This window comes from Phyllobates terribilis, unplaced genomic scaffold (genome assembly GCF_046119375.1).
Source record: "Phyllobates terribilis strain yellow unplaced genomic scaffold, ASM4611937v1 Scaffold_2__4_contigs__length_985480577, whole genome shotgun sequence".
Classification (NCBI taxonomy): Eukaryota; Metazoa; Chordata; class Amphibia; order Anura; family Dendrobatidae; genus Phyllobates; species Phyllobates terribilis.
This window is the reverse complement of record NW_027362762.1, coordinates 667881778-667896614: the sequence shown is the minus strand read 5'-3', so window position 1 is coordinate 667896614 and position 14837 is coordinate 667881778.

Below are 14837 nucleotides of genomic sequence, written 5' to 3'. Positions count from 1 at the left end.
AAAGTCTCCGAGTACGGTGCTGATCATTTCCTCCTTTTCCTCTACGGGTTGAGGGTCTTCCTGATCTTCACCCGTGCTTTGCAACTTCTCGGGGCACTTTTTCAGGTGGTCTCTGGAGACAGTGGCTGTGGTCTCTCCTCCATCCTTGCTGATGACGTACACCTTTGGGTTATTGTGGCTTGAGGGCAGAACGGTGTACGGGTCCTTTTCACACTGGTCGTCCAACTTATGGAGCCGCCTTTTCCTTTTCAATACCTGCTCTCCAGGTACCAGGGGAACAGCGGGAGCATGTTGATTATAAGTCCTCTCCTGCCTTTCTCTTGATTGACAGAGACTTCGCTCGATGCTCTCCTGTACTTTCCGGTACTGCTGCTGCCGTTCTGTATCCCAGTCTGCCTCTGGCGAGGTGTCCTCGGGTATCAGGACTCCCATATCCAGGTCAACAGGCAACTTACCAGGTCTTGCTCGCATTAGGTAAGCCGGGGTACAGTTGGTGGAACCTACCGGGATCTGGTTATACAGGTCCACCAGATCGGGCAGTTTCTCAGGCCACAGACTGCGTTCTTCCAGGGCCAATGTTTTTAGCAGATCTATCACCACCTGGTTCATCTTCTCGCAGAGTCCATTGGTTTGGGGGTGATAGGGCATTGTTCTTATCTTCTTGCAGCCATACAGGTTGCAGAACTTCTGGAAGACCTCTGCTTCGAAGGCTGGTCCTTGGTCCGTCAGCACTTGGTCCGGGTACCCGTGTGGGCGGCAGAAGTGCAGCTGGAAGGCTCTAGCTGCTGTTTGTGCTGTTAAGTCTTTGACGGGGACCACCACTAGGAATCGGGAGTAGTGATCCACGATGGTTAGGGCGTAGACATACCCGCTTCGGCTTGGAACCAGTTTAACATGGTCCAGAGCGACCAGTTCCAGCGGCTGCCTGGTGATGATGGGCTGCAGGGGAGTCCTCTGGCTGGCACGGTCCCTTCTTCTTAGATTGCACGGGCCACAGTCTCTACACCACCTCTCAATGGCTCCTCTCATGCCTATCCAGTAGAACCGTTCACGCAGCAGGAACTCCAGCTTCTTCCATCCGAAGTGCCCTGCCCCATTGTGGTAGGCCTCCAGCACCATAGCTGCGTCCCGCCTCGGTACCACAACCTGCCAGATCAGTTCATGTGTCCGGGAATTGACCATTCTGCGGCACAACTTCTCCTTGTAGAGAAACAGTCTGCTCTTTTCCGTCCACAGTTGCTTGGTCTCTTCCGGAGCATCTGGGTCCAGGCGGACGTCAGCCTGGGTCAGCATCTCCTTTACCAGACGGACTGCGGGGTCACTGTCTTGCGTCTCCGCCCAGTTGTAGTGGGGTAAGGGGTTGAACGTAGCGGATCGCTGGCCCCTCACACGGTGGGAATACTGGGTAATCCCATGACGGTGAAACGCAGGGAGTTCGATCTCTTCCAATTCTTCTGGATCCTCCCCTTCGTCCGGTAGGTTTGGCATCCTGGACAGGGCGTCCGCGTTGGTATTGGAGCGTCCTGCCCAGTATTTGATCGTGAACTCATAGTTGGACAGGCGGGCCATCCATCTCTGCTCCAGGGCACCCAGTCTTGCAGTGTCCAGGTGTGTCAACGGGTTGTTGTCCGTGTACACGGTGAACATGGAAGAGGCAAGGTAATGCTTGAAACATTCGGTTACTGCCCACACCACTGCCAGGAACTCTAGCTTGAACGAGCTGTAATTCTCAGGGTTTCTTTCCGTGGGTCGCAGTTTTCGGCTGGCGTAAGCAATTACCCGTTCTCTCCCCTGCTGGATCTGGGACAGTACGGCTCCTAGCCCGATGTTGCTTGCGTCCGTGTGGAGGATAAAGGGCTGGTTGTAATCTGGGTACGCCAGGATTTCATCCCCCGTGAGGGCCATCTTCAGCTGGCGGAAGGACTCCTCTTCCAGCTTTTCCCATTTGAAGGGTGGCTTCTGGTTTTTGGCCTTCCTGGACTGGCCTATCAGGAGGTCCTGCGTAGGAGCTGCCTTCTTGGTAAAACCGGGAATGAATCTTCGGTAGTAGCCTACCAACCCGAGGAACTGCCGCACTTCCTTTATGCTGGATGGTCTTGGCCAGTCCTTAATCACGGTGATCTTGTCAGGGTCGGGGGCTACTCCGTCAGCACTCACCACGTGTCCCAGGTACTGTACCTTTGGCTTCAGTAGGTGACACTTTGAGGGTTTTACCTTTAGGCCATAGTTTGCCAGGGCTTCAAACACTTCTGCCAGGTGTTCCAGATGGTCCTCATAGGTCTTGGAATAGACGACGACGTCGTCCAGGTATAATAGGACCGTCTCGAAGTTGTTCCGGTGTCCCAGACAGCATTCCATCAACCGTTGGAAGGTTCCTGGTGCGTTGCAGAGCCCAAACGGCATACAGTTAAATTCGCTGAGTCCCATCGGGGTGGTGAATGCGGTCTTCTCCCGGTCCGCCTCTGCTACAGGAACCTGCCAGTACCCGCTAGTGAGATCCAAAGTAGAGAAGAAGTTAGCAGATTTTAATGCAGCTAAGGACTCTTCTATCCTTGGTAACGGGTACGCATCTTTGTGTGTGATACGGTTGACCTTCCTGTAGTCTACACACATTCTCATGGTGTTGTCTTTCTTTTTCACTAAGACTAGTGGAGCTGCCCAGGGGCTACAGCTGTCCCTAATTACCCCAGCCTCCTTCATGTCTTTTAGCATCCCCTTGGCGTGTTGATAGTGTGCAGGGGGTACGGGTCGGTATCTCTCCTTTATGGGAGGATGGTCTCCCGTGGGGATGTGATGTTCTACCCCCTTTACTCGCCCGAAGTCCAGCGGGTGTTTACTAAACACTCTCTCGTACTCTTGAACCACCCGATAGACTCCCTGTTTTTGGTGTGAGGGAGTGGAGTCAGTACCCAAATGCAGTTGCTGACACCAGTCCTCCATTGGTTTCTTAGAGCCGTTACCTTCCTCTGGTTGAGATGGAGGCAAGGGTTCCACAGCCTGTACAGAGTTCTGGTTGATGGTGAACAATTTACAATTTAGCTAGCGTGGCATACCGGGGCAGGTATACTTCTCTCTCCCCGATATTTATGATGCGGACGGGCACCCTCCCATGACGTACATCGACCACCCCCCGTGCTGTCAAAATGGTGGGCCTACTGTCTGAGTAGACGGGTTCTACCATTGCTTGGTAGTCTCTACCTCTCAGACCAATAGCTGCCCGGCACCAAATCATCATCTCACTTTTCGGGGGCATGGCAATAGGGAACGGGTCACACATTCTCACGCTACCTATCTCACCACCAGATAGTTCCACCTGTTGCCGTTTCATCAGTGCCCGGATCTCTTTTTGGAGGACACGCTGCTGGCTGGAACTGGCGTTCTCGGCAACCTGTTGCAAAATAAGAATCACCTCTGCAAGACAGTTTTCAATTACGTTAGTACCTAGTGTTATTTTTGGGTGACTCTCGCGACGGACAATGTCCACAATGATCAGTCCTTGTGCCGGCAATTCAACCTTACCGACCTTGATGGTCACCTCTTTAAATCCTATCTGTGGCACGGGCTGACCATTGCTGGCGATAATGCTCAGGTCGTCATCTGGGTAGCGGGTTATGTCCGAGTCATTCCAGTACCGCTTAAAGAGCACGTACGGGATGGTGGTGACCTGTGACCCGGTGTCCAGTAGGGCACTCATAGGGATGCCATCCAGTACCACAGGCAAGACCGGACGTCCCCCTACGTACTTATCACGCCAGTTCGATGAGCCTGATGATCTTATGCCTGGGGGTTGGCCCTCTACCCCAGGTTGTGCCCGTTTAAATGACAGTAGCTTGCCATATGTACGGGTTGATTGCAGCGGCGGCAGATGGGTCGTCCGTCCTCGTTGTATCTGTCGCTGGGTCTTCCTCTGGCCGGTGGGGTCCTCCTCAGTCGGCGCCACGGTACGTCCTCCGGTCCGGATGCCAGCTGGATCGTTCCTGGAGAAGAGACCTGTAAAGACTGCACAGTTCTGGTTAGCGCGGCAACGCTCTTAGTCAGCTCTTGGACCTGATGGTGCAGGTCTGTAGCCGGGTTATTGTTCAAAGCCTGCGCATCAGCTCCCACAGGCCCTGCAGACAAGGGCGCCGCGTCCTGGTGATAAGTGATAGCAGGGCGCCTGTGTGTCACAGCGCCACCTGGTGCCGGTTCTCGGAGCACCCGGATGGCTCTGTCCTTGAACTGTGCAAAGTCCAGGTCAGGGTCCTGTAAGGCCATTGCCCGCAACTGGGTTCGGTGGGCATTGCACAGTAGACCCTCAATAAATTGTTCGGTCAACAGCTTGTCTTCATTTCCCACGCTGTCAGGGTCTGCCTGCTTAATGGCTCTCAGGGCCTCTTGTAGGTTTAGAGCATAGTCTCTTATACTTTCGTGTGCCCGTTGTTTGCACCCGTAAAATCTGAGTTTTATTTCAGCTGAGGTTCGGGTATCAAATGTGTCTTTCAGCCGGGCTAGTATCTCTCTGACAGTCCTCTTCTTCCCCGGTGACCAGGACTTTACCTCCCTTTGGGCTGCCCCGATTAACTGGGCCACCAGGATGCTCACTTTTTGCTCTTCCGTGAGGGGGTATACCTGGAAGAGGCTATCCAGTTTTTCCCTAAAGTCACTCAGGGTATGTGACTCCCCTGAGTACTGGGGTAGCCAGGTCGCCCCCGGGATATAGGGCATGGTGAATGGCATGACCGCAGCAGCGGTTGCGCTGGTGGCCGGTGTGGCGGTGGAGCTCCCCTCGGTGTCCCTAGTGGACCGTGGCCTACCTTGCGATGCTCTTCTTCCGTAGGCCGCGGCTCCGCAGTCAATCATCGGAGTTGAGGACCTTGCGTCGCGCTCCTGTGACGTCAGCGTCGCTCTTCCTCCCTTCCAGGACCTTGCGCAGCGTCAGTGCGTGGGGCGGAGCTTCGGATCTCGCGCGCTTTCGGCGTCCACGCCCCTCTTCTTCCCGTGCGGCGTCCCGAAGATGGCGTCCGATGGCGGGAAGCAGCTGCGGATGGCGGGAAGACTGCAGAAGACGGCGGGAAACGACCCAAGATGGCGTCCGATGGCGGGAAACGGCTCCGGACGGCGGGAAACTTCACCACAGGTAAGTATAAAAGTCTTTTTCAGGCACGCAGTACTCGGTGGTTGCGGGCACGAAATCCTGCCGACTACGCCAAAGTTGACGCGCCCCCTGGCCCTGTGCTGTGCAGGGGATACCCGGAGCCGGATCGCTGGGGGTTGTAGTCCTCCGTGGCTGTGACCCGGTCCGTGCCCAGGGCGGTCAAACCAGTGGCAGTATTAGTAATGTAACAAATGTCCGACTACGCCACCCGTGGATTGCGGTCAGTGGGGACCGCCGCTGCGCTGCAGACCGCTGAGGCTGATGTTGTATGCGCAGCCAAGTATGGGATAACTCCCCACGGGAGAAGTATTGCCTCAGGGCAGCTAGTGTGGATGATGGGAGTGATGGTGTGAGCGTCCCAGTTCTGATGGTGCTGGTGCGGCGATGAAACACAGAGACGTGTGGTGCAGTTCAGGGTCTTTACAGATGGTATAACGCAGACCCTCCCGGGAGTACTGGTTAGCAGTAGAGACCTGGTCAGTCTGAGAGCTAGCAGGATCTCCCCCTGGCCAGGTGGAGTTGTAGGCCTCCCCGTCTCTCTGCACTCTTTCCTGGCTACCTTGCTGTGTGCGGTTAGAAGTAGCCCACGTCCCTGAGTATACCGTGTGGTGCTCACCCGTATGGCCGGTGACTTGGGGCCTTCCGTTAGCCTCCGCTTCACGATGGCGGTGCTGGTCCCTTGCTTGTGACCGTGCCTCCGGGCTTCTATGGCCAGAGGACATGGAATCCCCTGCCGGTTGGATTCTGCTGCTGGACCTGGATGTCCCCACAGCCTCGGACTCCGTGTCCGGGTTTAGTGTCTTCAGCCAAGGCGAGCTTTCTAGCTTCCAGCCTCTTGCACTCGCTCCTGCTACTACAGAGCTCCTGTTGTCACTTTCCCACTCCAGGCTCTGACTGCTCTGCTTGTTCTGCAGGCTCTGTCTGTCCTAATCCCGCCCCAGACCCAGTTTATAAGGGCAGATTCCTTCCCTCCCAGGTCTGGGCGGGCAGTGTTGCATGTTTAGGGCTCCTGACCAGAGAAACCTCCCACTTGCTCTCAGACATAATATTTCTATTACTGTGGCAACCAGACCCCTGGGGTGCCACACCAGTACTTATATTCTCTAATGCTGACGCTCTGGAACTCCCAACCGAGGCACTCTATTCGTCTCACGTACTCAGTCCTGTCAAGACCCGTTATCTTCAGGAGTTATAAACTCTGGGCCTTACTGCTATGTGTTCTCTCCCAGGGCCAGTCTCCAGAAAATCACTCTTTTCTCTCAGTCACTACTGCTCAGGATCTCTCTAACTCTTCCTTTCGTCTCCTCTCACTTAGAGACACCCAAGAATCCAACACTGCTCACATTGGACCTTAGGTCCTTTCTCTATGCACTTCTGGCCCTGACATTCTAACAGAAACCAGTCATTTTTCCTTCAACTTAGTCCCTCCCACCCTGGGCCAGTCGCAGACATTAACTCTCACTATTCCTACTGTCAAACTACACACATTACCACCGTTATTAACGCAAGTCATAATTCACATTATACATTACAGTTCACATTACAACAATTTACATATTCTTCAAGTGGGAACATGGGCAATATGTCCATCTCCTTACAAATTTACGATGCAGGAAGACAGTACACCTCAGAAAATGGCAGTCTCCATGGATGGAAGGCTTATGACTATTATTGAAAAGAAGGGTGATTCTACAAAGAAATAAGAACGGGGGTGCAATAGTGCTGTTACCCAGGCAAACAAAATTATTAAATGAGAATGTGCTTACCTTGCGGGGTTGTGACATGCACAACTCATGTATTAAGCGTGAGAGAGGGCTGCTGGAGACACCAAACCTTGGTGGTTAGTAATGTAGAAGAATGATGAAAGGTGTCAGTAATTCCGCGCTCCTCCGTTAAATTAGATTATACAGGATCCAGTCCTTTTGTGATAGATTTATTCCTTTGACAAGCTAAAAACAGATGCGTTTCGTGGACGTCCCGTCCACTTCTTCAAGTGTATAGCTCATACACTTGAAGAAGTGGACAGGACATCCACGAAACACGTGGACTGGATCCTGTATAATCTAATTTAACGGAGGAGCGCGGAATTACTGACACCTTTCATCATTCTTCTACACTGAAAAGAAGGGTGGACATATGGGTCACTGATATTTTTTGAAATCTCAGAAATTTATTTTTGCATATTTTGAGTTGTTTGGTTATTATTCTCATGTTAACAGATGAAAATAAACAATTGAGATGGGAAAATTTACGCTTTTCATTTAGCTGCATAATAATTCTGCATGTTATAGTTGCCCAATAATTATGCCACATAGATATTTTCCTAAGAAAGCCAAAACCTAACTTCTACTTTCTTAAATATTCAGGTTTATTAACTTTTTCGGATTGTCCAGCAGCACTGTAGTTGTTCAATAATACAATTAATCATCAAAAATACAAATTGCAAAATTATTGTGCTCACCATTTAAATGGAAGTGCAATGTAAATGGATAATATTCTATGTAACGTCTTATTTACACTGGACGATTGTGGCCATTTTACGACCGCTAATCGACTCCATAGGATAGAGAGATTGTTAACAGGATTGTACTGTGCACATATGGTACCATGGTTCTCTGCAACACATCTGGTCCGGTCTACACAGGACATGTGCTTCCGAGAATGATGATTTATAAACAAGCTTAACAATCATTTCACCCGTTAAATAAGCTTTTCTTTATTTGTTGAGTGATTTGCAGCCTGTTGAGATAGGCCGATAATCGGGAAATGAGCGCCCGATCCCGATTATCGGCCAGTGTAAATGAAGCTACAGACCCTACAATACATAGGAATGACTGCCACTTTCCCTCTTGCTACAATCAATATTTGCTTTTCTTAACCACACTAGTGCTAGTGGGGACACTAGAACAATGCATAAGTCAAGCTTGCGGATGTTATCCATTTACTTAAACAAGCTTATGGGACCTTTTGCAGCAGAGCTGATAGCTACCTGCGCTGCTGTAATTTTCACATGCTACTAATTTTTAGAACAGAAAACGTCCATGACACCATAACATATGTAATAGAATTAAAATGTAACAATAACGATACAAGCTACATCTGCCACTATAGTATTTACAGAATATCCTTGAGCCTGATTTCCTAACACAAATAAAAATGTACATCATCTGTCGGGGGAGAGTCATGAGATCCCCATACACATTAGATTGTTTACCAAGCCCACCGATATCGACCGGTTCAGCCAGCAGAGCACCAGGTAGGGTGATTTGACATGAAAAATGTATAGTTATTTTTCAATGCTAGGATGGAGGGTTGTTTAAATAGTTCTTTGGTAAACAATACCAATACATTCCCATAATGTAAAAAAATAATATAAGTTATATCAGTTTCTCAAAACGGTGCGTTCCTTCAAGAAAGGTTATTGAGTTTAGGGACTTATTAACTGAGTAGCTTGTTTGACTTACAAATCTTGGGATTTTATGCAAACATAAAAGGTTGCATATCTGTCTGTTCCGATCATCAGTGCTGTAAAATACAACAGCTCTATTGCTCCTAAGGAAAGTTACAGATCTTACACACTTTGAGACAACCCTTGCTTAATCACTTCAGGGCCCAATTTAAAATAAAAACTGGAAACTCACCTCCTGCAGCGGCGGTAGGGGTAAAAAGGATCAAGACATGCTAGTTTTGAATTAAAGAGAATCTGTCACCAGGTGTTTGCTACCCTATGTGCCAATGTTTAGACAGAGACTATTCCAGTGATGTATCACTTATTAGGCAGTGTTTTATCTGATGCAGATCTAGCAGTTCTCTGAGTGCTGAGCCCTGTATAACCCCACCAGCACCACTGATTGGCAGTTTTCTGTTTACATTGTGCATAGGCACAGGAAAGCTTCCACTCAGTGGAGTGTGCAGGGTTACTATATAAGCACTCTTTCACACGTCAGTATCTCCGGTACGTGTGGTGACAGTTTTCACATGCATTTCCGCATGCGGGTTGTCAAGCGCTTTTCAAGCGATTTTAGCATCACTTGGAAAGTGCTTGACAACTTGGTCACACTATATAAATCCATGCAACCGGAATGGATTTATATAGTGTGACCAAGTTATAGTAAAGGAATGGTAAAAAATAAACATTATAATCACCTTCCGATGGCCCCCGGTCTCCTTGTCAGGTACGTCCGGTGTGTTGGGCGGCTTGCGGTGGTCTAAAAGGACCTTCCATGACTAAATGACGTCATGTGACGTCAGCAGTCGCGTGACCTGTCACATGACTAAATGACGTCATGGAAGGTCCTTTTAGACCATCGCGAGCCGCCGGGAAGCAAGGACGCATCACTATGGAGACCGGGGGCCATCAGAAGGTGAGTATAATGTATTTTTTTATTTTAAATTCTTTTTTTTTACAGGTACTATGGTACCCGGGTCTGGAGGAGAGTCTCCTCTTCTCCAGACCCGGGTACCATCCGCACATTGAATCGCTTAATATCCGCATGTGCACATGTAGTCATGCGGATATTAAGCGATTCAATGCAAGTCAATGGCGGCGAAAACGCTGCAATTACGCGAAATAATTGGTAGTGCTGCGGATTTTTCCACATGCGGATTATCATTGGGGAACATTACAGACCTTCTACCAAGCGTTTTTTAAGCGTTTCTGCAGCGGAATTGCCGCTGCGGAAATGCTTAAAAAACGCATAGTGCGCACACAGTCTAAAGGTTGAACAGCTTTATTCACCAGTGCAATATTTCAACCTTAACCCCTTTCCGACGGGGTAGTTTTTCAGTTTTGTGCTTTAGTTTTTAACTCCCCTTCTTCCAAGAGTACAGTAATAACTTTTTGATTAGCCATAAAAAGGCCTTGTTTTTTGCAAGAGGAGTTGTACTGTATTTTGTAATTCTGCTATTGTTTTTTGGGGTTTGGTTTTTTACAGTGATTTCTATGTGATAAAAATTACAAATTTAACCCCTTTAACCCCGAGGGTGGTTTGCACGTTAATGACCGGGCCAATTTTTACAATTCTGACCACTGTCATTTTATGAGGTAATACCTCTGGAACACTTCAACGGATCCCTCTGATTCTGAGAATGTTTTTCGTGAAATATTGTACTTCATGATAGTGGTAAAATTTCTTCGATATCACTTGTGTTTATTTGTGAAAAAATCGGAAATTTGGCAAAAATTTAAAAAATTTCGCAATTTTCAAAATTTGAACTTTTATGCCCTTAAATAAGAGAGATATATCACACAAAATAGTTAACAAATAACATTTCCCACATGTCTGCTTTACATCAGCACAATTTTGAAACCAAATTTTTTTTTTTTATTAGGGAGCTATAAGGGTTAAAAGTTGACCAGCGATTTCTCATTTTTACAACAACATTTGCAAAACCATTTTTTTAGGGACCACATCACATTTGAAGTGACTTTGAGGGGCCTTTGTGACAGAAAATACCCAAAAGTGACACATTTCTAAAAACTGCACCCCTCAAGGAGCTCAAAACTACATTCAAGAAGTTTATTAACCCTTCACGAGCTTCACAGGAATTTTTGGTATGGGGAAGAAAAAGATGAACATTTAACTTTTTTCACAAAAATGTTAATTTAGACCCCAATTTTTTTATTTTTGCATGGATAACAGGAAAAAATGGACCCCAAAATTTGTTGTGCAAATTCTTCTAAGCACGCAAATACCCCATGCGTGGGGAAAAAACAGTGTTTGGGCGCACGGCAGGGCTCAGAAGGGAAGGAGCGCCATTTGACTTTTTCAATGTAAAATTTGCTTGAATAATTAGTGGACGTCATGTTGCGTTTGGAGAGCCCCTGATGTGTCTAAACAGTGGAAACCTCCCACAAGTGATACCATTTTGGAAACTAAACCCCTCTGGGAACTTATCTAGATGTATGGTGAGCACCTTGAACCCCCAGGTGCTTCACAGAAGTTTACAACATGGAGCCGTGAAAATAAAATTTTCACATTTTTCCCACAAAAATGTTTTTCAGCCCCCAGTTTTGCATTTTCATAATGTAACAGGAGAAATTGCACCATGCACCATGCAACTTGTTGTGCAATCTCTCCTGAGTAAGCCGATTCCCCATATGTGGGGGAAAACCACTGCTTGGGCACACGGCAGGGTTCGGAAGGGAAGGACAGCCATTTGACTTTTTGAATGTAAAATTTGCTTGAATAATTAGCGGACACCATGTTGCATTTGGGGAGCCCCTGATGTGCCTTAACAGTGGAAACCCCCCACAAGTGACACCATTTTGGAAACTAGACGCCTCGGGGAACTTATCTAGATGTATGGTGAGCACCCTTAACCCCCAGGTGCTTCACAGAAGTTTATAACATGACGCCGTGAAAATAAAAAAATCTAACTTTTTCCACAAAAATAATCTTTTAGCCCCATTTTTTTTAGTTTCACAAGGGTAAGAGGAAAATGGAACCTAAAAACTGTTGTGCATTTTCTCCTGAGTACGCCAATACCCCATATGTGGGGAATATACACTGTTTGGGTGCCCGTCAGGGTTCAGAAGGGAAAGAGCACTGTGTGACTTTTTGGACGCAAAATTGGCTGGAATCAATAGCGGATGCCATGTCGCATTTCGGGAGCCCCTGATGTGCCTAAATAGTGGAAACTCCCCACAATTGACTCCATTTTGGAAACTAGACCCCTCAAGAACTTTATCAAGGGGTATAGTGTACATGAACCCAGAGGTACGACAGAATTTGATAACATTAGGTCATCATATTGAATAAGTTGTCATTAGTCTTGAGCGCAAGTGCTCGCTACTTGAGTTTGCATCTGGTACTCGGGTATGCACCATGTATCACGGGTGCTTGATTGACATGCTCGAATCCCCGCCCGCACGTTTCATGGTTGTTAGACACCCAAAAAAAAACATGTGGGGATTGCTCGTGCATTGCAGGCGATCCCAGCAACGTTGTTTTGGCCGCGAAGCATATGGGGCAGAGACTCGAGCATGTCACTTGAACACCCACGATACTCAGTGCATACCCGAGCACCCGATGCAAACTCAAGTAGCGAGCACTTGCGCTCAACACTGGTCGCCATAATTTATTTTTTTTTACTTTTGAAAAAATCCCAACCCTAACCCCATCCCTAATACAACCCCAACCCTAATACAACCCCAACCCTAACCCTAGCCCAACCCTAACCCTAATCTCAACCCTAACCCTAGCCCAAACCTAACCCTAGCCCAACCCTAATCCAACCCTAACCCTAGCCCAACCCTAACCCTAGCCCAACCCTAACCCTACCCCAACCCTGACCCCATCCCCAACCCTAACCCCAGCCAACCCTAACACTAACCCTAGCCCAACCCTAACCCCAGCCCAACCCTAACCCTAGCCCAACCCTAACCCAAGCCCAACCCTAATCCAACACTAACCCTAGCCCAACCCTAATCCTAGCCCAACCCTAACCCTAGCCCAACCCTAACCCTACCCCAACCCTGACCCCATCCCCAACCCTAACCCCAACCCTAACCCCAGCCCAACCCTAACACTAACCCTAGCCCAACCCTAACCCTAGCCCAACCCTAACCCAACCCTAACCCTAGTCCAACCCTAACACAACCCTAACCCTAACACAACCCTAACCACAACCCTAATACAACCCTAACCCTAATACAACCCTAACCCTAAAGTTTAATTTTTTACACCGTTCCTCGTGTGGTACAAGTGATTAGACGACTTTATTCTTCGGGTTGGTGCGATTACAGCGATGCCAGATTCATATCAGGTTTTTATGATTGACAGCTATCACACACTAAAAGACGCTAAGACGCTTTTTTTTTTTTTTTGAAAAGACTAGGTTTTGCATCACCATATTTTGAGAGCTATCATTTTTTCATATTTTGGCCGATAGAGTCATGTGATGGCTTGTTTTTTACGGGACAAGTTGACGTTTTTATTGGCACCATTTTTGGGCATGTGACATTTTTTGATCTCTTTCTATTCCGATTTTTGGGAGGCAGAATAAACAAAAAACAGCAATTCCGGAATTGTTTTATGGGGTTTTTTTTATGCCGCTCCGCGTGTGGTAAAATTGATATGGCAGATTTATTCTTCGGGTCAGTACGTTTACAGCGGTACCACATTTATATTTTTTTTATGTTTTGGCACTTTTACACAATAAAAACTATTTTCTTGAAAAAATAATTTTTTGGGATCTCTTTATTCTGAGAGGTATAACTTTTTTATTTTTCGGATGATGGAGCTGCATGGCGGCTTGTTTTTTGCGGGACAAGATAATGTTTCAGTCACACAAATGTAGTGCACAGTGACATGTGCTGGTAAATGCGGTTGCCTCTTCTGCTATGTTATTTTTGAATTTTTGGGGAATTTTAATTCTTTTTTCAGTGGCTTTGCTTTGAATTTTAGTTAAGGGACTCACAAGACAAAGAGGACCCTCGATGTATGTGGCAAGTTTGCATATTTTGACCAAAATATCGATCAATAGCTCATATATTTTTCTGCACGTTATGTTTATTTTTATGTATGATGTAGCTACTTACCAAGGGGTAATTAATTTTATCATTGCATACTGTTAGTGGCTTATTTTATGTGACCTGTGCTGGTAAATATGACTAGCAACATGATTCTCCAGGTTTTATATGGTTATAGAAATACCAAACTTGCATACGTTTTTACTGTATTTTATTGGTGAAAAAATATAAAGTTTTGTAAAAAAAAAAATTCTGCTTCATGTTGCCATTTTCTGAGACCGGAACTTTTTTTTAGTTTTCAGTCTATGAAGCTTAATGAGAGATTGCAATTTAGCTGGCATACTAACGTTTTTATTGAAACGAATTTGGGCTCATATAATGTTTTGATCACTTTCTATTGCATTTTTGTAGGAAGGTGAAGCAACTGAAAAAAACAACTCTGGGGTTTCAACTTTTTTTTTTTATGGCATTTACTGTATGCGTTAAATAATTTTATAATTTAATATATCAAAAATTAATGGAAGTGGTGATGTCCAAAATTTTTATTTTCTGTATTTGTTTTAATGTGGGGGGAAAGGTGGTGATTTAAGGTTTGTTTGTTTTTTTGTTTTGTTTTTTTTACCCTCTTTCTTAGTTCCTCTAAGTGCCTTAAATCTGCCATTGTTTGATCATTTGGACACCATACTTTGTATCCCAATACCCCAGGATGCTAATTACCCATAAATGGTCAGTGTTCTGGTACACAGCAAAGTTCAGACGAGAAGGAGCAACATTTTGGACTGCACATTTTGTTGGAATGGTATGTGGATATCATGTCACATTTGGAGGGGGAACTTAAATTTGGGGGCACAGATTTCACTGGATTTTTTAGGAGGAAGAGTAATGTCATTTTTCCAGTGCCTTTGCTGCTATCAGTCATCTGTGTTGGGACTTGTTCATTGTGGTTTGAGTTGAAGCTTTTGTTGGTACCATTTTGGAGTGCATAACATTTTGGGCTGCTTTTAAGGCTAGATTCACATTTATTCTGTGCTCTGAATGGAGTACGATATTTACATTGGGATTTCCATCTAAGGATATTCACACACAGAATCTTTATGCAGAGTTTTCGTAGCAAAAATTGGGCAGAACCTCAAAGTTTTTGGGAAGAATTTCCACTCAGTTTCGGCTCTAAGAACTCTCTTTGCACATTTCATAAGGCTATGTGCACACACATTTTTGGAGCAGAATGTG